The sequence below is a fragment of the Parasteatoda tepidariorum genome, chromosome 5 (assembly GCF_982258835.1).
Source record: "Parasteatoda tepidariorum strain Cologne lab strain chromosome 5, Ptep-v5.0, whole genome shotgun sequence".
Classification (NCBI taxonomy): domain Eukaryota; kingdom Metazoa; phylum Arthropoda; class Arachnida; order Araneae; family Theridiidae; genus Parasteatoda; species Parasteatoda tepidariorum.
In genome coordinates this window covers 23,977,167-23,989,968 of record NC_141759.1, presented here as the reverse complement: position 1 = coordinate 23,989,968, position 12,802 = coordinate 23,977,167, and the positions used below count along the sequence as shown (strand labels likewise).

Sequence of the window (12,802 nt, the reverse complement as noted above, 5' to 3'; positions counted from 1 at the left end):
TTGCCTGAGGGCAAAGTAAATTAAGTCTAATAATATACCTTTAATTCTAGTATGCCTTTTAAATTTCTTATTACTTTTTAATCCGCCGTTTAAAGCTGTTCATGTGCAAAGAGTTTAAAATTCCAAAATCTTTGAGTCTGAAATTTTTACACACACTATTTCCATGGATACGCTTTGCTGCACAGCTACAAACTAGTGTACGTACGCCCCCTCGGACAAGACAACTCTTAGCACTATAAACACTTCTGAATACTATATCTTGGAACACTCTAATTTATTACGTTATCTAACTACTTATAAAAACGTACTCTCTATACCATGAATTTTTAACACAATTATTTACAATTTGAATTCACAACTTCTAGAAACGTCTTTTTAAATTGCAAATAAGGTCGATAAATAATGCTTCAACCAATTTTTTCCTTTGTTAAAACTCTTGTTTTAAAATAAACCAATCTGAAAAAAAATATATGTTCCAATCCTATCAATTTCTTATAAACTAAAGTTTTACTCAAATATTAGAAGACCTAATAAAAAAAATGTATTTCGTAGAAAGCTTCTATTGGTATTGTCTCATCTCGTTATAAAACTAGTAAATGGCATCTAGTAAAGAGTGGAAATGGGGCTGTTAATTTTGAATGTCATCCTTTATTCGTCAATGATGTTTACTTGCTTATACCTGTAATAAAAAAATATGCTTATTTGCGGGCTCTGTAATACTTAATTTTTTTTTATTATTTATACCACATTATCTGAATGATCGGCATAATCGTGGGAGCATAGGCTCATTACGTCACCAAATTAGTGCTCCTATAGTTATCTAAATCTACGTGTATATTTCCTTTAAAATTATATTTTTAAAATGTGTTACTATAAAACTAAATAATTTTAAATAAACGGTAATTGGATACTTCCAGCAAATCCCATGGTTGTGTCGAATCACGTGGTTTTTTAACGTTACAACTTTAAAGGCCTGGTTTCTTAGGACAGGACGCCGTCAGCTGGAAATCAGCGCTAACCTCTGATTGGTCCATTTGTGAGTTTGATAGTATACGTCATCGAACGCTCATCTTGAACTACAATTGCCGTCCAACTCAACTGCAGTTGGATTACAACGTGACGTTAACCACGGAAGCAATGGCGGACAACATCCAACAGCACATTGAAATCAGCCAAGATTTTGATTTTGACATTAAACATAGCTTCTTCATTAAACATAGCACTCTTCATTTAACTCAGCTATAATGTGTTTTTTCTTGGACAAAGTCATTATTTGTTCTCTAAAACACTGGTCGACAATAACAAAATCAATATAAATTCAAAATAAATATTTGTTTGCGTTATTAACGCATGCGCAATGAGAGATAATGTCTGCATTGGACCGACTGCTCACGCTGAGCTAACAAAAAAGTATTTTTTTGGCGTCAGCTCTACGTCAACTTTCCGCTGACTCCCAGATAAGGCGCTTATCCTAAGAAACCAGACCTTAAGGCCTGGTTATATTATCACGCTGATCCGTTTTACGAAGCAGATTTAATTCGATACCTGTAAGCAACGTCACGCGTGTGCGTCGAACCTGATTAGCTGACCCCTGCGAGATGTCGATTCCAGGCATCCAGTTGAAATAAAATCTATATATATTTCGTACTGAAAAACAAAATTAACAGAATATGATACTAAATCGTTAAGAACAAACATTAAAAAAATTTAATTTTTATTATTGATGCCAATGATAATTAATTTTGATTATAGTTACTGATTGAAGTAAAGACTGAAAAGCAAAGTTAATTGAGAGCGTTATGGAAACCGTAAACAGGCGTAATACTACTATTAACCCTGGGTGAAAGCTAGACGGAAATGCACAGATTTTTTGGGGGGAAAACCACCCAAAAAAAATCACTTTTTTTAATGTAAAAAAAAAACATTTCAGAATGTCTTTTCTTTTGGTGGACAATTTTGATATACTGCGCTTTTGTTCCATGGAAAAAGGCTAGATAATATAGCCTTTATATATTATCTAGCCTTTCTTGATTTTATTCTTGAATAAATATGTATTATAGCTTACAATCCTATGTAAACGATGTTATTTTCAATTCTCGATTATATTCAAATGGAAAAAATTATAGCAACATAAAATACAACGCAACTCGAATTATCTCAAGTGTGCACTGTTTGGCCTGTTTAGCCCGCTCGAATCGAGCGCACAAGTTAAGGGGTTATTGTTTCTCGAAAATAATGGTAAAATGAAATGCCTTTCGTACCAGTTTTTGCTCTTTTCTGTCTTCGTACTTATATATATTTAGTAATTGGAGCAGCTTTAATAAATATATTGGTACAAAGTATTTTTATGCGTAAATTTGGTGCCTATTAAAGCTACACCAAAACTGTTTATTCCTATGATAGATAGTGCAGAAATTGTTTTTTTTATTGCCTCTTGAAGATATAAGTTGCTTGGTTGTGAAAAATTTAAAATATCATTCCTCGAAAATCACAATTGTGTCAGATGATGCTGAATTAGGATAATCTATATATGGGTCAATCTCACGAAAACTGTCATTTTTCAGTACATAAAATCCCAAAAAAGTAAAGTGAATAAAAAGCTCTGAAACTTTTTATACTAATAGAAATATGTAATGACATTATAAAAAAAGTATATATCCTATAAATTATACTTAATATCTAAACTAATTAATTTTTTAAGTAATTAATTTATAATTAATTAATTAATTTAATAAATAAATTAATTAGTTTAATAAATTAATTTATTAATTTTTTAATTTATTTTTCGAATTAATTAATAAATTAATTATTTTCACTATTTAAAAAGTGAGGGAATGACACTAATAGTGAGGGAATGATATTTTATTTTAATACATGTTTTTATCTAAGTTACATCTACCTAAAGTTTGAAAATGATAACATACTAAGTATATCTAACATTTATTATAATTTAGTCTTATATATTTAATAGTTTTTACAGGTTTGGGAAATAAAATTGGCTGGCACGATTGAACAAAAAAAAATTTCATAATATACTCATCTTGAATCATTCCCTCACTTCAGCGTCATTCCCTCACTTTATACACTAGTGAGGGAATGACGAATTCAATAAAATTTAAAAATAACAGTTAGGCCTAATTAATTTCTGAAGTCAATCACATACAATTATATTCATACAAGAAAGCAACATATAATTATCCACTTTCTCGATGAAGTTGTATTTTATTTTACTCTAAAAAATGACATGAGGGAATGACAAATGTAAAAAATTTTACCTGGTTTGATTCATTCAAATTTATCCCACAGCAAAGCTTCTTTAAGTTGAAGATGGAAACATACTGCAATTTTGTTCTATGATGCCAGTTGTTAACTTCTGAAGTTTTTATTAAAATATTTTTATTCTAAGAAGATTGCAGGTGATAAGAACATTGTTGTGAGGGAATGACGCGAAACACTGGGGACAAAGTTTAAAATAGTGCTGTGTTAATATTTTTATCAGAAATTAAATTTAAAATTGATTTTCTGAATTCTATATTTCAGTATTCTGAAATAAAAAACACGAATTTGTAAAAAAATATTTTTTTTTCAGAAACAATTTTTTTCTTTTTTTAAATCAGCAGTGGAGACAAGTGAGGGAATGACATATTGATATATTTTAATTACCTAAAATAAATAAAAAATAAAAATTAATAATTTTATTTTTATTCTTTTGTTAGCTTGCATTCTGAAGGACACTTTCCCTGAATTTTTCTTTTTCGTAAGCTGTAAAACAAACATAAAATATACTGGGGACATGAAAATGACTGTTTTTGTGAGAATGATCCATATATATATATATATATATATATATATATATATATATATATATATATATATATATATATATATATATATATATATATATATATATATATATATATATATATATATATATATATATATATATGTGTGTGTGTGGGGACGGCATGAGTGGTCGTCTTTGAAAATAAGAGGCACTGTACTTTAACAAAACATATATTAAACGCTAAATTTACATAAAGATGGACGATAAACAAACACAAAAATAACACAAAATAAATGAGTTCGTCATCGTGAAGTTAAAAGAAAATCATGATCGCTCATCCTCTCTGGAATTCATCAGCGTCTCCTTTTTTGTTAGTTCCATTACGCGCTCCCGTGTCTCTCGTGTCTTTGGGAAATTCGCACGGGGTCTAACTTGCAGCTTACATAATCTGTCATAATCTGGTTAGATCTCTAGCTAGATCAGCTTACAGCACAGGAACTGGCACTATAGATTGGAACTGGCACTACAGAATCGGCCGTCCTGCATTTCGGCTGGTCCTCCAGCGACTCTAAAAGAATAAAAAAAGAAAAAGCAGAACAGACTGACAAATAAAATTAATAACTGAAAAATAAATGTTTTAGGTTAGTGTCTTTCATGAAAAAAATCTTTCGAGTAAGAGTCAATCGGTTCAGGCACGTTCACTCTTCCATCTTTGCACGTCTTTTCTCTTCTTCAAAGGCTTCGTCTTCTTTTCTTTTCAACGTCTTTGGTCTTTTTTCTTTAGCGTCTTTCGTCTTTTTTTTAACGTCTTTCGTCTTGAACTTCTTCGTCTTTAAATTCTTTTGTCTTCTTTCACGTCTTTCGTCTTTAAATTCTTTCACCTTCTTTTACGTCTTTAAATTCTTTCGTCTTCTTTTACGTCTTTAAATTCTTTCATCTTTTACGTCTTTAAATTCTTTCGTCTTCTTTTACGTCTTTCGTCTTTAAATTCTTTCGTCTTCTTTCAAGTCTTTCGTCTTTAAATTCTTTCGTCTTCTTTCAAGTCTTTCGTCTTTAAATTCTTTCGTCTTCTTTTACGTCTTTAAATTCTTTCGTCATCTCTTACGTCTTTCGTCTTTAAATTCTTTCGTCTTTCTTTACGTCTTCTTCAAAAATCAAATTCTTTAGCAATTAATTTTTCATCTTCAAAAATTACAGTCTTTATTTTTTTGTCTTGGCAAATACTAAAATTCTTCTTGGCAACCGCTCCATGATTTAAGATACTCCGCACACGCTGTCGAGCAGTTGGATCCTTCGTGATTCCCTTCTTTTACTACATCATAGGTATTTCCTCCTTTTACTCTTGTTATTTTGTAGGGGCCAAGGTACTTAGGTTTTAGCTTCAAATGAGGTCCAAATTGGGTTCTTTTGATGGCGACCAAATTTCCAATTTCGTAGGATTTTGGCTCCTTTCTTCTTAAATTATAGGTCTTTTTTATTTTTTGTTGAATTTTAAAAATTTGTTGCTTTGCGTTTTTTCTTAGTTCCTCTCTTTGGGTGTCAAACTGTGACTGAAATTCAATTTCGATCATTTCCTTTAGTTTTCCCAGTCCATTAGTGTTCATTTTTGTCCCAAAAAGCAATTCAAATGGAGTAGTGTCTATGCTTCTTTGATAGGTTGAATTTATCGCTTGTTGAACTATTTTTGTATGCTTGTACCATTCAGCTGGATTTTCTATGGATAATTTTGAAAGAATCGATATGATGGTTTGATTAATACGCTCTACTTGTCCGTTAGCTCTTGGTAAACCTGTTGTTATTAAATGATGTTTAATATTTTCTTTCGAGCAATAATCACCAAATTCACTGGAGGTAAATGTTGTACCCTTATCTGAAATTACCTGGGAAGGATTTCCAAATACAGTTTTTTGGATTTCTAATTTGGCTAAAGTTTCAGCTGACGTAGTAGTCTTCGAGGGATAAATCCATACAAACTTGGTAAAAGCATCTATTATCGCTAACACATATTTATAATTTTTATGGGTGCTCTCCAAAGGTCCGAGATGATCAATATGAAAAGTTTTCAAAGGCATATCTTCTTTATGCAATGGATGTAATAGTCCCTCTTTCTTTCCTCTTTTATGATTCATCAGTATGCAATGAACACAATTTGCTATGATGTTTTCTATTTTCTGTCTAAGTTTGGGAATGAAATAATATTCTTCGATTTCTTTTTCCGTATATTTAATTCCAGAGTGTCCTTTCTCATGAGCTGTTCTTATAATTTCGTTTTGCATATTTTCTGGCACAACCACCAATTCTTTGCCATCAACAAATTTATACAAAATTCCGTTTCTATTGCAATAATCTTCATAATTCGAAATTTTAAGTAGTTCTTTTATAGTCTTAATTCCAGTATCTTTATTTTGGGCTGATCTGAGTCTTGGTAAAATATTATCGACGGTAACACAAAATACATTAATTGGAGATCGGCTAAGGGCGTCTACGTGAGCCATCTTATTTCCGGTACAGTCCTGACAAATAAAGAGGCGTTACCACCAAGAGATCTTTTGGCAAAAATAAATTTTTGTAAATCTGACAAATTAAACAATTTTGAAATATTTTCGAAATGTTCGATCCAATGAACAATATTTTCATGCGATCCTGCATTATACTTAGAAATAGTACTTTCGATATCAGAATAATTAATAGCAACATTTTGAAATTCGAAATTTCTACAGGAATTATTTTTATCTTTTAAACACGAATTACTGTTTTTATTTTCATCATTTCTCTGCACTGGAAAATTGTGTTCCTTCTCTTTAATCAAAGGTTCAGTTTCACTTTGAGGATTGCTTATGTCGTCGTCCGACTCTGAACTAGACGCGTTGGCGCTATTGGCGAGCTCTGCCAGTTTATTCAAATCCATTAATAACGTCAACATGTTTATTGCAATTTCGGTTTCATTGCCTTCATACGAAATATTTAGAATATTGGAAAGAGTTATAAGTTGGTTAAGAGTGAATTCTTTTTCAATATTTTTTAATTTATTTTGAAATTCTTCGCTGTCTAAAGTAAAATTGAAACCAGTAAAATTTCTTAATCGTTTTCTGTTTGAACGATCGCCTTCTACATCGAAAATAAATTTATGTGAAAGTTTTATTTTGTCTTTCTTAAAATTTTTCAATGCTTTGCTTACTTGCTTAATATCGTTAAGAATCATTTTTGATTAATGAATAAAAGTCTAATAATAAATGTAGATGTCACAAATGTACGATACGTACCCCAATTGTAGTTGCAGAGATGAAATATAAAAAAGAAACGAAAGTTTCATCACAACGCCATTCCGTTACTTACTTTCACAAGAATGAGACCATTCGGCATCCAATTTTCTTCGCCAATAATCTTCTTTTTACTAGCAATTTTTTCTCAATCTAATTTCTTCACCATCAATTTGTTCTTGAAACCACTTCTGATTTTGTGGGGACGGCATGAGTGGTCGTCTTTGAAAATAAGAGGCACTGTACTTTAACAAAACATATATTAAACGCTAAATTTACATAAAGATGGACGATAAACAAACACAAAAATAACACAAAATAAATGAGATCGTCATCGTGAAGTTAAAAGAAAATCATGATCGCTCATCCTCTCTGGAATTCATCAGCGTCTCCTTTTTTGTTAGTTCCATTACGCGCTCCCGTGTCTCTCGTGTCTTAGGGAAATTCGCACGGGGTCTAACTTGCAGCTTACATAATCTGTCATAACCTGGTTAGATCTCTAGCTAGATCAGCTTACAGCACAGGAACTGGTACTATAGATTGGAACTGGCACTACAGAATCGGCACCACATATATATATATATATATATATATATATATATATATATATATATATATATATGGCCAAAGCAAAATATATTAATACAAAAGTGTGAGGAGCACTCAAAAAATTTTTTACAAAAATTACAACAAATAAAATAGAACACAATAAGTAAAAATAAGGAAAAATAACATGTAAAAACAGAAAATAAAATAAAAGAAAAAGAAAAATCAGTATAAAACATAGACTATAAAGCGAGTAGCGAAATCAGATGTACTTACATGGACGGGAAATTTTTCAAGAATGATTTAAAAATGTTTTCTCAACAAGATTGCCAGATTACAAAATATGAAAACAAAAGCGCGAAGTGAGTGTAAATAGAGGGTTTTAAAGTGCCGTTCTTACTGCACTGCTGAAGTGATTTGTTATTCTGTGCATTGATTTGTTAGTTATCAAGGATGCGCCCGAAATGGATATATAGAAATGGATATTAGAAATATAGAAATGAAACTTATTGTTTTTCTTAACTTTCTTCGTGTTTTCTAGTATTTATTATATATATATATATACATTAACAATATTAATATAATGAAATAACGATGTTTTGAAATTATTGGGATAATTGAGGGTAATTAGCCTAATTGACAGTAATGCTTCATGAAATATTCTGCCTAGACAAGAGTCTCAAATTTGTTCCATAGATAAAATTTGAGACAAATAGGAAACTAAAAAGTTTCCTTTCGCTATTTTAGAATTGTAGCAGTAATTAGCTTAATTGGCAGTATTGCTAAATACTAGACTTTAAGTATCAATTTTGGAAGAATTTACAGTAATGCTTCAACTCGATTCTACCAAAATAAGATATCTGAAAATTGGACCATGTGTTTTTTGTCAGATATAAAGAAAAACTATAAACGTTTCATTTCAATGTTTTATTAACATCGGGGTAATTTGTATAATTTACCGTAAAGCTGAACAACCCGTTTTAACTTCATAAACTATGGGATAATAATAAAAAGTAAGATTTAGGTATTTTGCTATTATTGGGATGGTTAGCCTGAAAGATAATAATGCTAACTAACGCGTTTTTACCAAGACAGGCGAAAAGCTGTGAGTACGTGTAAATCGTTTAGCTGATCGCCGCTGGTGATTAGTTATCAACATAGAACATAACCTTATACCACATAATAGTTCGAATTGAAAACGGTTTTTATCTCTCTTCAGTGTTTTATATTTTTTAATTATATTATCAAATTTACACCTGACAACCTCTACTCTCTTTCCCTTTGATTTATTTATTTATTTATTTAATTCTGTAACTTTTGATATCAAGTTAACCATGAGGGAAATCTCAAGGGAAGGAAATAAAATTTTCTAACGCAATGGATAAATAACCATTATTTAAAACACAAAAAGTGACAAAAAATTGCAAAAAAGTAATAAAAATAGCAAATTACTATCAAACAAACAACTAGAATTTCAAAAAAGTCACATCAAATTCATTAATGAAAATAGCTCTTCCCACACGTCAAATTTTTTCTCCGTGGTTGCATTTCAGCGGGCTATAGATCCACCAAACATGATATTTCGTAATAAACGTTCGACAGTTAATAATTCTCGAACTAATAATCGAATGTTAATTAATTTTTGATTCTATCGAATTCCTTGTGTAATTTTCTTTACACCTTCGTAATTTCGAAATGAATATAGCGATTACAAACAGCTATAACTATTTAATGAATAAATAATTTATAGATCAGATTAACATAGAATGTAGATGGAACTTCAAAATTTCTTTACGTAAGGCGCAGACGTAGTGAAGCGAAATCCTGCGCATGCGCGAGTTCATTAATGAAAATGGCGAGTCCAGAAAGCATTGCAGAAAGCATTCTGCGTGTTAGAATTTAACAATTGTCAGTCTTTATCACAGTGGGGGAAGATTTTGTCAGCGTTACAATCAAGAACCTCGAAATGGGAACAGATGACATAGGATGTTTAAAGAAACGGGATGTTTGTGCAAATGGGAAAATAGCGCTTGCGTCAGTGGCTGCACAATTGTTTCAGAATGTATGGCGTGAAATGAACTACCACCTAGTTGTTGTCGGACTGACCAAGGGAAGCACGTAGAAAATCTGAGACACATGTGTACAAAATGTTGAAGCTCCTGTGTAAATTTTATCGATAAATTCTTTTTCATTAAATAGTCATAGACGTTTGTAATAGCTATATTCATTTTGAATAAGCTGTACTTTGTGCAGCAAAGCAAACTATAACGTAAAGCAAAAACGTGGTAAAAAAAATCGCGGAAAGCGCACTTAAAATTGCAATAACTTTCGAACAAAGTAAAATTTAAAAAAAAACTCCGTATTAAGTTTATAAACAAATATGGTCCTTTTAGTACACTAATCAGTAGTTGCATTCCTGAGGCCTATAGAGCGGTCAGTATGGTATTTTTTATGTCACGTTTGCAGTTCAGAGAACTAATTATCAGAAGTTAAATTTTTTCATTTCACTGTACTTCCTGTATATTACATTGGTACTTTTCCGTTAGGCGGGAGAAAATGTCGCCAATTGTGAACCAAACGCAAGCCAAGTCGATAAGCGAAGCGTATGACAAAACAGTCAACGGAATAAAAGTCGAAAATGTTCAACTATAAACAAATATTCCTTAATAGTAATTAATATCATTAATATTAATGATATATAATAGTAATTAATATATATAATAGTAATTAACAGTAATTAATAGTAAGAAAGAAAGGAAAACGTGCTTTGTTTTGAATGAATTCAGAGAACAGAGCACGTGGCCCCAAACCAGCATTTCACTTACGGTTGTAAGAAATTTGGCGGAATTCAACATTATTTGGCAATTTTCCGCTTGCCACCGACTATTGGAAAAATACCATTACATTAAATATATTACATATTATCGTAATTTAAAGTTTCTAAGTCTTATAGTTTTTAAACAGCAAAACAAAATGTAACCTTAAGTTGTATACCAAAATCAGCTGAGGCAGTGTTAGTCAGAATTTTTAATGTAGACAGAGTGCAATATATCTAATTTATTATTTTAATTATCTACTACTAAAAATGCGTTTACCATAAACATTAAACTCTATATTTTTTTAACTAACTACTGCTAAAAATGTCTTTAACATTAAACTGGATACTATAATATATTAAATTTATTATTTTAAAACTAAGTACTGCCAGAGGCGTCTATATTACAACATGAATTTTTAACACAAAAATGTATTATCTGAGTTAACTACTGCTGGAACTGTCTTCTTAAATTGCAAACAAAGTAGCAAAATAATGTTTCTAAACTATTTTTTCTTTGTTCAAACTCTTGTTTTGGAATAAATCAATCTGGGAAAAAATGTGTTCAGTTCATATTCTCTTTTCTTTTTTCTAAAGTAAAGCTTTATAGAAATATTGGAATAGCTGGTATAAAGATGTATGTTGTCAAAGGCATCTGTGTTGGTGTTGTCTTGTCTCGTTATAAAATAAGTAAATGACATCCAGCAAAAGGCGAGAAATGATGATAAAAAAAAAGAACAAATATGGCCTAAAAAGAATGTTGTGGAATGATAGCTCACGCTTCACTTCTCCCTAAGCAAGAAACATTCTTTCTATATCCTTGGAGATTTAGTTATGGACGTAATGTTCTGGTTTTATGAGCTTCCCTCCGTACTTGCTCTTCTTCTTGTTCTTAAAGATCCAGTCGGTTTATGAAGTAAATTAGAAGAAGTGAGAGTGCTTTTGTTAGGAATATTTTTTTATCGTCTGCTTTTCTTAGAAAAAAATGAAATTGCCACTCAATAAATATAAACTGTTGTTAATAAAGTTGTCTCACGTAAAGAACTTCGCTTTTAATGTTTTCCTTTCTGTGTCATTTTTTAAAAACATTTGCGTTTAATTAGTCTCTTTGGAAATAAAAAAGATTAGATTAATTAATTATTATTAGCGGTGAATGGAGTAAATAATGTGAGAGAAATTAAATAATTTATAATTTAAAAAAAGAACGCAAGAGCACATTAATTTCGTCATCATTGTCTTTTGGACAAGCAGACGATTTTTGCGTAACATCCAAACAAAAGTCAAGTCAGCATATTTAAAACGGAAAGAATATTGCAGATAGTTTTTATTGGTCGTAAATCTTGCTATTCTGCGTGTCTTCTACCATAGTATTTTAGTTATTTCAGTTTAATTTGCCTCTTTGATAATGGAGAATATTAGATTAATTATTTATTTTTAGAGAAGTAAATAAATAACGTGACAGATATTGAATATTTTATAATTGAAAAAGAACACTAGAGTACATTAATTTTGTCATCATTGTCTTTTGGACAAGCAGATGATTTTTGTGTAGATTCACACAAAAGTCATGTCAGAATATTCAGAAAGGAAGCAATATTGCAGAAATTTTTTTTGGTTGAAAATCTTGCAATTTTGTGTGTTTACTACCGTAAGTATTAGATCTATTTCAAAATCGGATTGAACGCATATGGAAATGGTATGATTTCGAAAAATAATTACTCTGTTAGTGTAAAAGGTTTTCATGATAACCTCAAGTATGATTTTAAAATAACTTCAATACAACGGAATTAGGCAGATTGTATTGAAATTTAATTAATCCCCATACCATTCAACATTAAACTTTTTCGAGTCAATTAATGACTGAAATTCGTATCCCACATCCAAATTATTCCTCACACCATTCTTTCATTATTAAACTTTTTTGACAGATTAATGACTGAAATTCTTCATCCACATCTAAATTAATCCTCACACCATTCTTTCAACAGAAAACTTTTTCGTCTCAATTAATGACCGAAATTCGTATTCCGCATCCAAATTAATCCTCATACCATTCTTTCAACATTAAACTTTTTCGAGTAAATTAATGACTAAAATTTTTCGTCCGCATCTAAATTAATCCTCACACCATTCTTTCAACATAAAACTTTTTCGAGTCAATTATTGACTAAAATTCTTCATCCAACTCTATATTAATCCTCACACCATTCTTTCAACATAAAACATTAATTGAGTCAATTAATGACTAAAATTCTTATTCCACATCTAAATTAATCCTCACACCATTCCTTCAACATTAAACTTTTTCGAGTCAATTAATGACTAAAATTCTTATTCCACATCCAAATTAATCCTCACGCCATTCTTTTAACCTTAAACTTTTTCGAGTCAATTAAT

General features: G+C 30.6%; 1 protein-coding gene across 1 annotated transcript in view; it reads left to right on the top strand.

The window, feature by feature from the left end:
• The window catches only part of LOC107454041 (voltage-gated potassium channel subunit beta-2), a 299,430-nt gene that overhangs the window by 243,574 nt on the left and 43,054 nt on the right, over positions 1–12,802 (top strand). The window lies entirely within an intron of this gene.